Raw genomic sequence first — 12378 nt, 5'->3', positions numbered from 1 at the left:
TTCTGCCTTGTTTATTTAAATTTTCTTTTTAGTATTTTAACTAATCAGTTATTTTTTTTTCACTATGAATTTTTTAACTGCTCCTTTAATTATACTCTAGTTCTGTGTCAGTTTGGAATTGACATCTGTTGATTTTCTTTTCTAAATGTAAGTGGAGATTTTTCTGGTTTTTCATATGCTGAGTAATTTTGGATTTTATCTTGGCCATTTTGAATATTATAAGACTCTGAATCTTGTTTAAATACTATAAGTAATATGAATATTTTTACCTTCCTAGTCAATCAGCCCTGTTAGGTTCAGGTGACAGATTCTAACCAGTCTTGGGTGAGGTTGTCATTTTAATGTCAATTTCATTTTCAAAACCTTCACAGTGTTATTTCAATTTGTCTCATTTGCATGCCACAGAGAAGCTACTCTAACCTGGGAAGTTGCCTAAGTTCAGTTCTCAAAGTCTTTGGTGTGCTACTTAGGTTCAGATTCATGAATGCATGGTTCAGGAGTTCAAAACGATTTTAGGGAGTTACTTTTCAAAGATGCTCCCTCTCCATGATCTCCCTGGTATTTTCTGGATCCCTGGGTCCCCTCTGTGATCCTACAGTTAGAAAGTTGTGGCTTTAGTTATCCCAGTCTGTTGGGCTCCTTGTACAAATTTAGTCATGGTAGAACTGAGTGATGGGAGGACAGAGTGACAAAAAAGGCAACGGGGATTTCCTCTACTCTCCTGCAATCACAATTCTTCCAGCAAGAGAGGCAGTGTCCACCCCAATCCTTCACAATTCTAGGTACAAACAGGTCTCCACTGTTGCTGCTGCCACTGTCGGGAGACCCTTTTCCTGTGTTACAGTGATAGCAGAGGGTTTTTTTCTGAGGCGACCTCTCCTATATCGCTGTCTCCTTTTGCGTTGCAGTCTGCCTGGAGACTGAAGATATCAGAGGACCACAAAAGGCCAACCTCACTGCTGGTTTGCTGGGAATCCTAACTCTGGTTTTCTTCTCCAGTCAGTCTGCTGGTTACTTTTCAGAGTCCTCCAATAGCTTCCAAATATTCTGCTCAAGTTTTGTAGTTGTAGTCAGGGGGGAGAGAGAGTGTGGATTGTGCATTAGCTTTCCATAAGGTGACAAATTACCCGAAGTAATGAAATTATAAGGAGGAAACATTTATTTTGGCTCACAGTTTCAGAGGTTTTAGTCTGCAGTTGCTTGACCCTGTTGTTTTGGGCCTGTGGCTACATAGTAAGTACACTATGGTGGGAGAACATGGCAGAGGAGACCTGTTCACCTCTTGGTGGTCAAGAAACAATAAAAGAGAGGAAATAACTAGAGTCCCAGTATCCCCTTCAAGGGCATCCTTGAATGATCTAAATTCCTTATACTTGGCCTAACCTTCTGAGGGTTACACCACTTTCCAGTAGCACCCAGACTGGTGACCAAGCCTTCAACAAAAGGGCCTTTTGGAGACATTGAAGATCCAAACTATAGCAACTGTGTTTACTCTATTGTACCTGGAACCAGAGCCCTGAATGCGTCATAAAGAGTACAAAAAAAATTAATGGAAAATATAGTGTTATATATTGACCTAAAATAAACCTAATAGTATTTAATATGAATTAGATTAAAAGTAATGCATACTTTGTTTGCATTTTCTTAATTTAGAAAGCATGTTTAGAAGAATGATTTGTATAATCCAGTTGGAAAAAAACCTATCATGAGAAATTTAAATTCCTTGTTTCCTCTAAGAATGTTTGCTTGCAATGAACAGGCTAATATATTGACCTTGAGCTCAGAATAGTAGATATTTAATAATTGTTTGTTTTGACAGTTTTGGATGGTGTTTCTACTAGTGAAAATGCTTTTAAATTCAGAAGTGTGATTCTAAATTTCAACAACAAACTATGTCAGTGATTCCTGAAAACATTATTTCTTAAAAGAATGTAAGAGTCTTCCCATTGTGGCTCTAAACTACCTCCCAGTCTCAACACTTGACACTGCCCCACAAGTATCCTTCAGCTATGTTGGATTTTCCTCTCCCTCTTCCCCAAAGATGTTTTTCCCTCAGAGCCTCCCTGCCCTGAGTTACCATCTCTCTGTAACTTTTTCTCACTTATTTCTGCAGGGCTCTCTGCACAAGCTTTAACTTTTCTGTGAAGTCTTCCTCTACTTGTCCAGGCAGAATTAAGTGCCTCTCCCCTCCAGAGACCTCAACCTGCTTCTACTTTAGTGCCACTTTAACAGGACCATAGTTATTTCCTTAGTTATCTCTCTTTTCACTTCTGGTTATGATGTCCTTGAAGGCAGGGGCTTTGTCTTGCTCACCTTTCTATTTCTAGCACCTATTGCAATACTGGAGAGAAAGAAAGAGAAGACCAGAGGCAAAAGGCACCTCCCAGGATGCTTTGGGGCAGATGTAAATGCCAAGTTCTTTTCAGTTATCAGTACAAGTAGTGGATAACTTTCTCCTTGGTATCTTTTATCTAAACCTCTAAAAAAGGAGAGTATTGAAAGGAAACCCCTTAGGATTCAGGATCCCTGGCCATTACATTTTTAAAAATGTAAGATATTTGCTTCTGAATTTTCCCCCGGCAGGTATGCTGACACAAGCCGCACAGATGAACATCTTGACAAAACAGAGAGATCAGAAGTCCATACTCTTTATATTATAATCTCTGTCGTGGGTCCTGCTCCGACCTAGATGGGTTGCATGAATAAATCCTAAGAAATAGTCCCACTTGAATCAGACTATCTTCATCACTTAATGACCCTTTGAATCCTAAAATCTTGCAAGAATGAAAGATGAGAATAATAAGTAGTAAAAGGGTGGATTGTGTCACTTTTAGATGTATCATATTGGGATATTTCTCTTTTTAAAAGTTTCTATTATAATTAAACACTGAATCTTGGAGATAAATTTGATCCTGATGAGAAATAGCAGCTTTTGACACCTGTGGGCATTAAATGTGTCTCTATGCATTTTTTTTTTAGATCAAGCATTTCAAAATTATTTCTAAAATCTGTCTCTGTCACTGTGACCACACTGTGTCAAAGCTCCCCAAACAGAAATGTCCTAGTTGTTCTGTTATAAATAATTCTGTCATCATCTGTCAAGGTTTTGGATTGAGACCAAATACTCAACCCAGTAGTTGGACTCACCACATACTTTCTGAAGGCCTACTTCAGCTTGACAAAGGTGACTTCTGTGCTCCTCTCCAATGCTCCCCTGTGGCTCTTAAAAAAATTGTTTAAAATTTTTCATTTTGATGTAATTGCTAAAAGTCTGGAAAAATAGAATAAAGGATTTGCACATACCCTTCACCCAGTTTCCCTAAATGTGGACATCTATAATAATCATGATACAATGACCCAAATCAAGAAATTAATATTGGTATTACTGTCTTATCTATAGACCTCATTTAATTTTCATTAATTGTCCATTAATGAGCACTTTCTTGGGATCCAGGATCTAATCCAGGATTGCATACTGTATTTAGCTCCTTTAATCTGGACTGATTGCTTAGTCTTTATCTTTTGTGACCTTGACACTTATGAGCAGTTGAGCAGTACTGTGCAATTCTTTGTGTGAAATGTCTCTCAATCTGGGGTTTTTTTTTTTATGTGTCCTCATGATTAAACTCAGGTTATGCAATTTCTGGAAAGAATACAATGGCGAAAGCTCAGTTAGCTTGTAAAAGGTACAAAACTTGTTTTGTTCCAAATACAGACTACGGTGATGTCTTAAAATAACTGAATTCAGCTAAACCTGGCTTAATATATATATATTTTTCCAGTTCATTTGCAGTTTGTCTGCTCATTCTTCTTTTACTTCTTTTTCTTGCCTCTATTCCTTTCCAAGGAGATGAGACTACTTTCGACAAAGAGAACTGGCATTGAACGTTGGGTGAAGGTGTCTCATTCTGACACTCAGCTAAGTCCAGGACAGGTGTTGATTATTCAAGGCAGAAAGTTGGTGACTTTTAAGGCCAGAACCTGAAAGGGGGTCAGTATGGCATGGTTGGGACCATAGCATTCAGTGTGAGACACATACAGTTGAAGATTTGCTACTGATGACCTAGTGGACTGTAGTTACTTAATCTTTCTGAGTCTCAGTTTTCTCTTTTGCAAAATGGAGTTATTTCATAGATTGAATGTGGGTAGAGTATGTAAAGTACTTGTCATAGTGTCTTAGAGAAGATATTTAGTATTAGCTAAAATATATAAAAGATATAAATGTGATAATAATAATAATAATAATAATAATAATAATAATACTCATACATCTCTGCAGTTGAATTCACTCACACTGATAAGGATGGGCCTGGAGAGTTGGATCTTAATTCATGGTCTCTGGCAATTTTCCTAGAAATATGTGATTAACTGACTAGGTTCTGAAAGGACATCAACCTGTTTTTTTTTTTTTTTTTTTCCTGGCATGGAGTAGTGGACAGGGCTGTGCACAGGGCTAGCTCCTTTGACAATACTCTTGCTCACTGGGGAAGCATGCTCCTTTGTTAGTTTTCTTTAAGTCTAGCATCAGAGTGTACTACTCCTTGATGTACTCAGAAGGCTTTCAGAGGCAGCTTCTCTCTTTTAGCTGGACGCTGCAGGAGAGAGACAAGATCTTTTCCTGAACCCAGCTCAGGTTCTCCACCTGGGGCCTTATACAATCTACCGGCCAATGACAGATTTACAAGAGAAAATAAGCAGATGTATATTAACATGTGTACTTCTTGGGAGTACATGTACACATGGGAGCACCTAACAATGAGCAATACAAAGGGCTGGTTTATATACCATTTTAGGTTAAAGGAAAAAGGATTGGTTTTTGAGTCGGGGAAGCAAGTTATGGGAATGTGATCAGGAAGAGCTGTAAGCAACTCTTTTTTTGTGGGTGAGGGTACTGGGGATTGAATTCAGGGGTACTCAACCACTGAGCCACATCCCCAGCCCTTTTTTGTATTTTATTTACAGACAAGGTCCCTGAGTTGCTTAGTGCCTCACTGTTGCTGAGGCTGGCTTTGAACTCTCAATCCTCCTACTGCTGGGATTACAGGTGTGCACCACCATACCTGGCTGTAAGCAACTCTTTTATGCAGGTTTTACTGGAGGTCTTCTCCACTAATACAGGTTGTTAAGAGTCCTCTTCTTAATGAAAATTTCCTTAATAAATGTACATTTCCTGTACATAAGGAAAACTTATGCATTCATTGCTTTAGACTTTTTCTTTTGTCTGCAAGTTCTCAAGTGGCTATTAACTCAAAATAATCCGCATGCTGAAGAGGCACATTTTGAAATGGTGTATCCAGTACCCTCAACTCCTAGGGTCTGGTCTACTCTCTAGAGTTATCTTTATTCTTGGAAGTTTTTCTAACTTGCTGGGCCCTGAAGGCCTTGTCTTGCTTTCACTTGAGTAGCTTCCAGCCACTTCCAGCCACTTGGGAGAGGGTTGAAAATTTAAGTGGCCATAGGGCCCAACAGCTAGGTGTACATGAGCAGAACAGGACTGCATAGCATATACTGTACCTCAAGGGAAGTCCACCTCCCAGCTCCCACCAATTGTTGCCAAGCAAGAGTGTGGCCCAGTGTTGCCAGAGCTAGTGATATTTTAAGATGAACAGAAAGCTGAATTTTTAGTAACACGCTTAATTTTTAAATGACAGCAACAAATTAAAAAGCAAAAAAAAAAAAAAAAGCATTGTCTGAGCCTATGGCTTGCTAGCTGATATAGCAATCCAAACTCATAGAGCTTGGATGAAAGTTGAGACTCATCAACTATAAATCCTTTATTTTACACATAGGGAAATTTACAAAGAAGAAATGACTCACAGAATTCTTAGAATCAGCCAATCAGAGGTCAGGACTTAGAGATCAAAGCATGTGTTAACATTAGATAAAAGTCTTTTTATCTTCTGTGCCTGTTGTTGTTACTGGTGCTCAAAAATATTAGCAGAATTAATGATGCTATAAAGAATTAATGAATCTAGGGCCTGTGTGTCCCCTGGTTTTTCACTGGAGAGAGATAAGAGTGAGTTGTCCTGTGTTTGTAGTTTACAGATAAGGTAATGTAATTTATGCTGATGGAAACCTTGCCTGCCAGTAATCTCCTGTGGCTTGTGATCAGAGCAGCGATGTGTGGGGAAGACAGTTCAGGCAGCCACCAAAAAGGAGTACTCAGCTCTCCTCACAACATAGCTGTCATGGTCACACAGTTCCCTGCTTCATGCAAGAATCCCCTTTCTTCTATCTTTCCTTCCCTCCAGGGCCTTCCTACTCAACCCCTCTTAGAAATTCTCCTTTCACCTTTCTCTGCTCAAGTTTCTCTCCCAATATTTTCCACGTAGTCTTCCCAATACTGTTTTCTATATATGACCCGATTATGGATTTCCTAGACCATCTTGAATTTTGCCCCTTTCTCCTAGTTTCTCTAGGTCTGTTCCATTCTCTCCCATTCTCCAGATGGTTTAACCAAACTCTGAAGAAGGGAACAAGCCAGATGAAGTTTTTTCAGAGTGTGGAGTGTGGGGCTGGGGGAGGGTAAAGAACCTAAGAGGTTTGAGACCAAACTTAGTTTGAGGCAAGGGGCTGAGGGGTGGCATGGATGAGGGGGTGAGACCTCAAACACTGTGCTTGAGCAGGGTGTTGCAGTTCTCCACTCCTCATCTCTGGATACTTCAAGCTAGTCCCCTGCCCCCCCACCACTCTCCTTGTAAGTGCACAGAGAGGGGATGCCTTTCTCTGTGTGGATGGGAGATTGGTCCTGGGAAAACATGCATTTAAACACTTTTGAATTTCTGAAACAAATCCTCCCCAAACAAATGTTTACAAAAACATTTTGCTATATTTGCCAAACCAAAATGGGAAAGGTTGTCACTGAAAAAGGCATAAGATTCCAGTGAAGTCTCATGTGCAAACTAGAGGGCCCGTGCATCCCATAAACCCACCACAGCATCTTGCTCTGCAAGTGTGTGTTGCGGTGGTGGAGATTCAGGACTGGGATTTGTTTGCTTTTAAAAACAGATGAGTCTTATTTATTTTGAAAGAATATGTCTTATGGATACTTTATACTTACTTTACTTGTATTTCATACCATTTTAACAATTTGCTTTCCTTCTACCCTTTATTTTTTTTGTCTTGCATTTATCTACTTATTTTAAATTTTATTGTGGTAAGAACTCTTAACAAGGGAATTACCTTCTTAAGGAATTTGTTAAGTGCACAATACAGTATCATTAGCTAGAGGCATGTTCCTGCATGGTAGCTGTCTAGAACCTAATCATCTTGCATAACGAAATGGCATTCCTGTTGAATAGCAACTCCCCATTCCTCCTCCCTCCAAGACCCTACTGACCAACTTTCTACTCTTTGCTTATATAAGTTCAACAACTTTAGATGCCTTATAAAAGTGGAATCATGCAATCCTTCTGTCCCTGGCTTATTTCACTTAGCATCATGACCTCAGAGTTCATCCATCTTGTTGCATATGGCAGAATTTCCTTCCTTTGAAAAGGCTGAATAGTGTTCCATTTTGTTTACATACCGATTTTCACTATTCACTTGTGTGTTGATGGAGAGTTAGGTTGTTTCCACCTCTTGGCTATTATGAATCATGCTTCAATGAACTAAGTGCAGATATCTTTTTAAGTTCCATTTCTCAATTCTTTTGGATTAATATTCAGAAGCAGTATGATTGGATCATATGCTAGTTCAATTTTTAATTTTCTGAGGAATCACTATATTATTTTATAAAGTAGATACACTTTACATTCCTACCAACAATGCATGAGGGTGTGTTTCTCCACATCATCAGCAACACTTGTTTTTTGATAACGGCATCTTAACAGGGGAAAGTGGATATCTCATAGTCATTCCTACCCTTTATTTTAAATGAAGCATGATCCTGCCAGTTGTGGGTTTTGCCCAGCATGGGGTATTTAGGTTGGCAAAGGATTATTGTTTACATTGTATTTCTCTGCATAGGTTAAATGTAACTACTGAGAAACATTCAGGTTAAGAAGGTGTGTGACCCTACTATGTGCATCAGATGTTGAGCTCAGGGCTATAAATACAAATGTTGGCTCCATGTGGCTCCTGTTCCCTGTTCAGCTGAGAAGCCAGTCTTAAAGCAAATAACTCAACCACAAGTTCAAGAAAATGCAAGAACATAGGTATGAACATAGGGTCTGAATGGAGTAGTTGGCCCTGTGAGTTTGGGGATGAGGGAGCATTAAACCAGGCAAGAACAAGGAAGGCAAAGTAAGAGCTCATATTTACTGAGTCCTCACCAAGCAAGAGGCTCAAGATTAGTGCCCAGGTCCCAAAGAGCAGAACATATTGCTTAGGTATGAGAGATGGCTTAGGGCTCATGTTTGCCCTGATGGCCACCTAGGTGGGCTGGATATCTCTGGCACTGCCTCATTTGCGGTCTGGTTTCTGAGCAGTGAACATCTTTGCTGGAGAGAAGATGAAGACTCTTATCTGCTTTTCCTCTACCCTTGGTCCCCAGTATAGTCCAGAGCTCCCAGTTCAACCAGCCAAGGTTGCCCCCCCACCTCTTCCTTTCCTCAGTTGCTTTACCATTAGAGATTCAGCCTTTACTCCTTCCCTCCTTAGCCCTGCCTTTCCTTTTGGTTCCTTCAGCTCCTCCAGCGGAGTCCTGAATGCCTTTGAAGGCTGAAGCCACATTCCACTACCCAGGGCTCCCTCCCCTGTCCTTTGCCCCAGCTTCCCCATCAGTCTCAGAACTGCCATCGCCAATTTCCTTCACTTCTCACTCCTATCCCAGCCCAGATTTTTCCTCTCAGAGGGAGCTCCTTCTTGAAAGATACTCCAGGTCCATCAGGTACCTCACTCATCCTGGTTACCTTCCTGCCTGCCATTGTCCCCAGGGGCCTGGATGCCCAACTCTTGATATCCTTCTGCTGCCCTCAAGCACAGGGAGCTGCGCCTCTTCATACTATTCCTGTGTGTGTGTGTGTGTGTGTTTAATATATATATTTGTAGTTGGACACAATATCTTTAATTAATTTATTTATTTTTATGTGGTGCTGAGGATGGAACCCAGCACCTTACATGTGCTAGGAGAGTACACTATCACTGAGTCACAACACCAGCCCCTATTCTTGTGTTTTTAAAATTTATTCTTATTTTGTTTCTTTGAAAAATTATTAATATAGAAAAAAAATGACTGATTTAGAAAATAATGAATAAATGAAAGTACAGGCAGTAAGAGGGAGCTTGCAACAGTCGTTTCAGTGGCACTCCAGTGGTGGACATTTAGGAAGCCCTGTGGCTTCTCACTCAACCCACAGCAGCCCCGTGCTGTTCGGGTATATACTGTCATTATCCTTGTTGTGGGTGGTGGCCCTTTCTAGTACTATCATGCACCTGGTTTTGTGATGCAGTTACAATGTCATGTGCCATAGTTTGGGAAACTGGCTTTAACAGAGTAGGACTGCAAAAAGAGAAGGCAACCGTCCCTTCCATTCCCCTAACTCAGTTTGGGTGCAACCTCCCCCTTCCCCCTGAGAAGGCCAAGTTGAAGAGGGCCCCCTCAAGCTGGCTTGTCATCTAGCCAACCCACAGTAAGATCCAGGTGGTCTTTGGAAACTGTGCTTACTGAACCAGGATCCCCACTTCATGGATGCAGCAGCAGGCTAGAAAGATTAAGTGCCTGACCCAAGACCCACACCCATTCCAGGGCCAAAATTCAAAGCCAGTTCTGTTTTGCACTTTAAGGAAAGAAGATTTTATGAGGCAATAGGAGAGGGAAATCTTTGCTCTCTGTTCTCTGGACCTCACGTTCAGGGTAGTAAGGGGGTGTTCTGTGGGGAGCCGGCCAACTCCACAGCATTTTGACCCTTTTCCCCTCCAGTGCACTGGCTGCCTCCTTCCCTGGGCTACTTCATCTTGTTGGAAGCTGTAAGAGCCACTGCCAACCATGTCCTTTGCTGATCATAAAGATAACTTGGCAGGAACCCGATCATTCTTAACCCCCATGCTAGGAAATTATTCCTGAATTAAAAATGACTTCTACATTTTACAGTTTAAAATGCTCTATAATCCCTGGCAATGATTCTATAACAGAGAGGTTGCTATAGAAAAATTTGAGATCTCTTATATAAAGGTAAAGAGGAAAATAGGAGCTGTTTCCTTTAATTCTTACTATACAATTTTTAAGAAACGTTTTAATATTCCATTCAACTCTTTCTTCCCTTTTTCCTCTGTCTCTCTGGCTGGTTCTAAAAAATCAGTGCAGCACTATAAATATGCAGAATGTGGAAAGCTGATTTTTCCTATATCTAATAAAAACCTTGGGGAGTAATTGAAATAACTTGGCATGGGTAGTCAGGTTACATGCTGCATAATATCAAAAGAAAACCCAGAGCAAGGAAAAGCAACAGAAAATAGGAAGAGGGGCTGGAGAATGAAACCAGGGCATCAAATAATGAGTAACTACGAGAATCTAAAAATAAATAAATAAATAAAAAGAATCCTTTTAGAATTACATTCTTAGAAAAAAAAGTCAAGAAGCATCTTCAAAGAAGTAATACTAGACAAGGTGCACATTTTTATACATTTCTTAAGGTTGCAAATTCAAAGAAAAGGAAAGAAATATCCCTTCCTCCCCTGTATCTATTCATTAGATGAAGTCTGGCAGAACACACAGGTATCCATCACATTTTTGACATGTTTTTACCATGAGATCCTCCTCCCATTTCCATTTTCTCTCCCTGTATTATCCAATAGAATTTTAAAGGAATGTTGTCAGTATGACAGGTCACTCAAGGAGAACCCTCCATTATCAATTGTCCAGGGAACCTTTTGGAGTACCTTACTCTGGTCTTTATGATTTTATAAAAGGCTACTGTATTCATTATGGGTAGGAAAGTGATGTTGACATGTCTGGGTCTCAGGAAAGAGAAATGTGGGTATGGAGAGAGAACAACCTCCAGTTTGCATTTCTCACAGAATCTTCTGTCTCAGTATTCTACACTACCCAGCTTGTTACCCTGCGAAAGTCCATTACTATTTCCAGACTCAATTTATTTCCAGGAGTTTAAACAGGTTATTGCTACAAATAAATGAAACTTTTGGAAACAGAAAAGTTGGGAGGAGGTAGTAATCACCTATATTTATCAAACATAATGGATGATACTGGTGTATTTTCTATCAATCTTTCTTCTTAGATACAGCTGTTTTCTTTTAATGTGGCAGAAACTGAAGTATGATATCCAGTTTTATATTTTGGCAAAGTTTTATTCTTCCAAATAAAAAAATAGACTGTTAGCCATCATTTCTAGAGTTGCATAATATTCCACACAGATGAGCTTTTGCTCCTTTTGTTTTTTAGTCTGCATTGAAAGACAGTGTTTGACAGCATTGGGGCTTTTGAATTTCTTACTAAAGGAAAAGAGAATGTACTGCCGGGGCTCATACCTGTAATGATTCACAGCTAGGATCGATGGTAACTGCCCAGAAATTATCGGCTAGAGAGGTTAAGGTCGACTTCTATTTAAAGATCATCTCAGGTCATAGACTAGTGGTTGATTATCTTTGTTGGTGTCTGAGTCGAGTTAGACAACCAGGGTAGACGATCCAGTCCTGTAACTTACTATCTCTGTGACCTGGCACAAGATTCTCGGCCTATCTGTGTCTCCATTTTCTCAGAGGCAACAGTGTGAATAGCCTTATAATTCCTCCATTCTTAGAAATAAATTTTAACACACTCAATCATTGGGTTGAGTTCTGCAGTCAATGTGAACATTGCAATTTTTCCTTCTCCTTTCCCTGGCTCAACACCCCCCAGTGCTCTAACAATCAATGGTGTCTTAGCACTGAGGAAATATAATACTACTTGTCTGACAGTGTTTGCAATGGAAAGGATTAACTGAATTATATATAAAATGTTCTTAGCACTTGGTAGGGGCTCAGTAAATGGCAGCTACTATTTATTAGTTTTTTTTTTAAATCTGTTATTCTTAGAATGGTAGAACATTTATTTGGAGGAGAATATTTATTTTAGGAAATACATTAGTTGTAGGTAGCGTATTTAGTTAAAACTCATGTGGCTTGGAAAATTCCTCCACATCTTAAGTTAATTAGAGATGGCACAGGGATGGCAAATAGGTTTAACTTCATGTGCCAAGTCTAATCTGTTGATGATGATTGTCAGACATGCTGCGTTGTGAGACCTGCTTAGGCAGACTCTGGGTGTAGCAGGTCCAAGTGCCAAGGTTGATTAGAGTGTGTTCCCCAGGCTCAGCAAGATGGAGTAGCACTGCACACACTGTTTGCCATCTCTGTGTTCTCGTGTCACAAAACATTACATGGCAATTCATTAGTATTAGCTAGGCTCTAGTTTGTCAAACAGGAGTTTCATCAAGTTCC

At 39.9% G+C, this 12378-nt stretch overlaps 1 protein-coding gene across 1 annotated transcript in view; it reads right to left on the bottom strand.

The window, feature by feature from the left end:
• The window catches only part of AOAH (acyloxyacyl hydrolase), a 223752-nt gene that overhangs the window by 46570 nt on the left and 164804 nt on the right, over positions 1-12378 (bottom strand). The window lies entirely within an intron of this gene.

The sequence above is a fragment of the Spermophilus citellus genome (assembly GCF_964194105.1).
Source record: "Spermophilus citellus genome assembly, chromosome: 3".
NCBI classification, from domain to species: Eukaryota; Metazoa; Chordata; class Mammalia; order Rodentia; family Sciuridae; genus Spermophilus; species Spermophilus citellus.
Note: the sequence above shows the minus strand (reverse complement) of the source record. Positions and strands in the feature narration are given on the sequence as shown.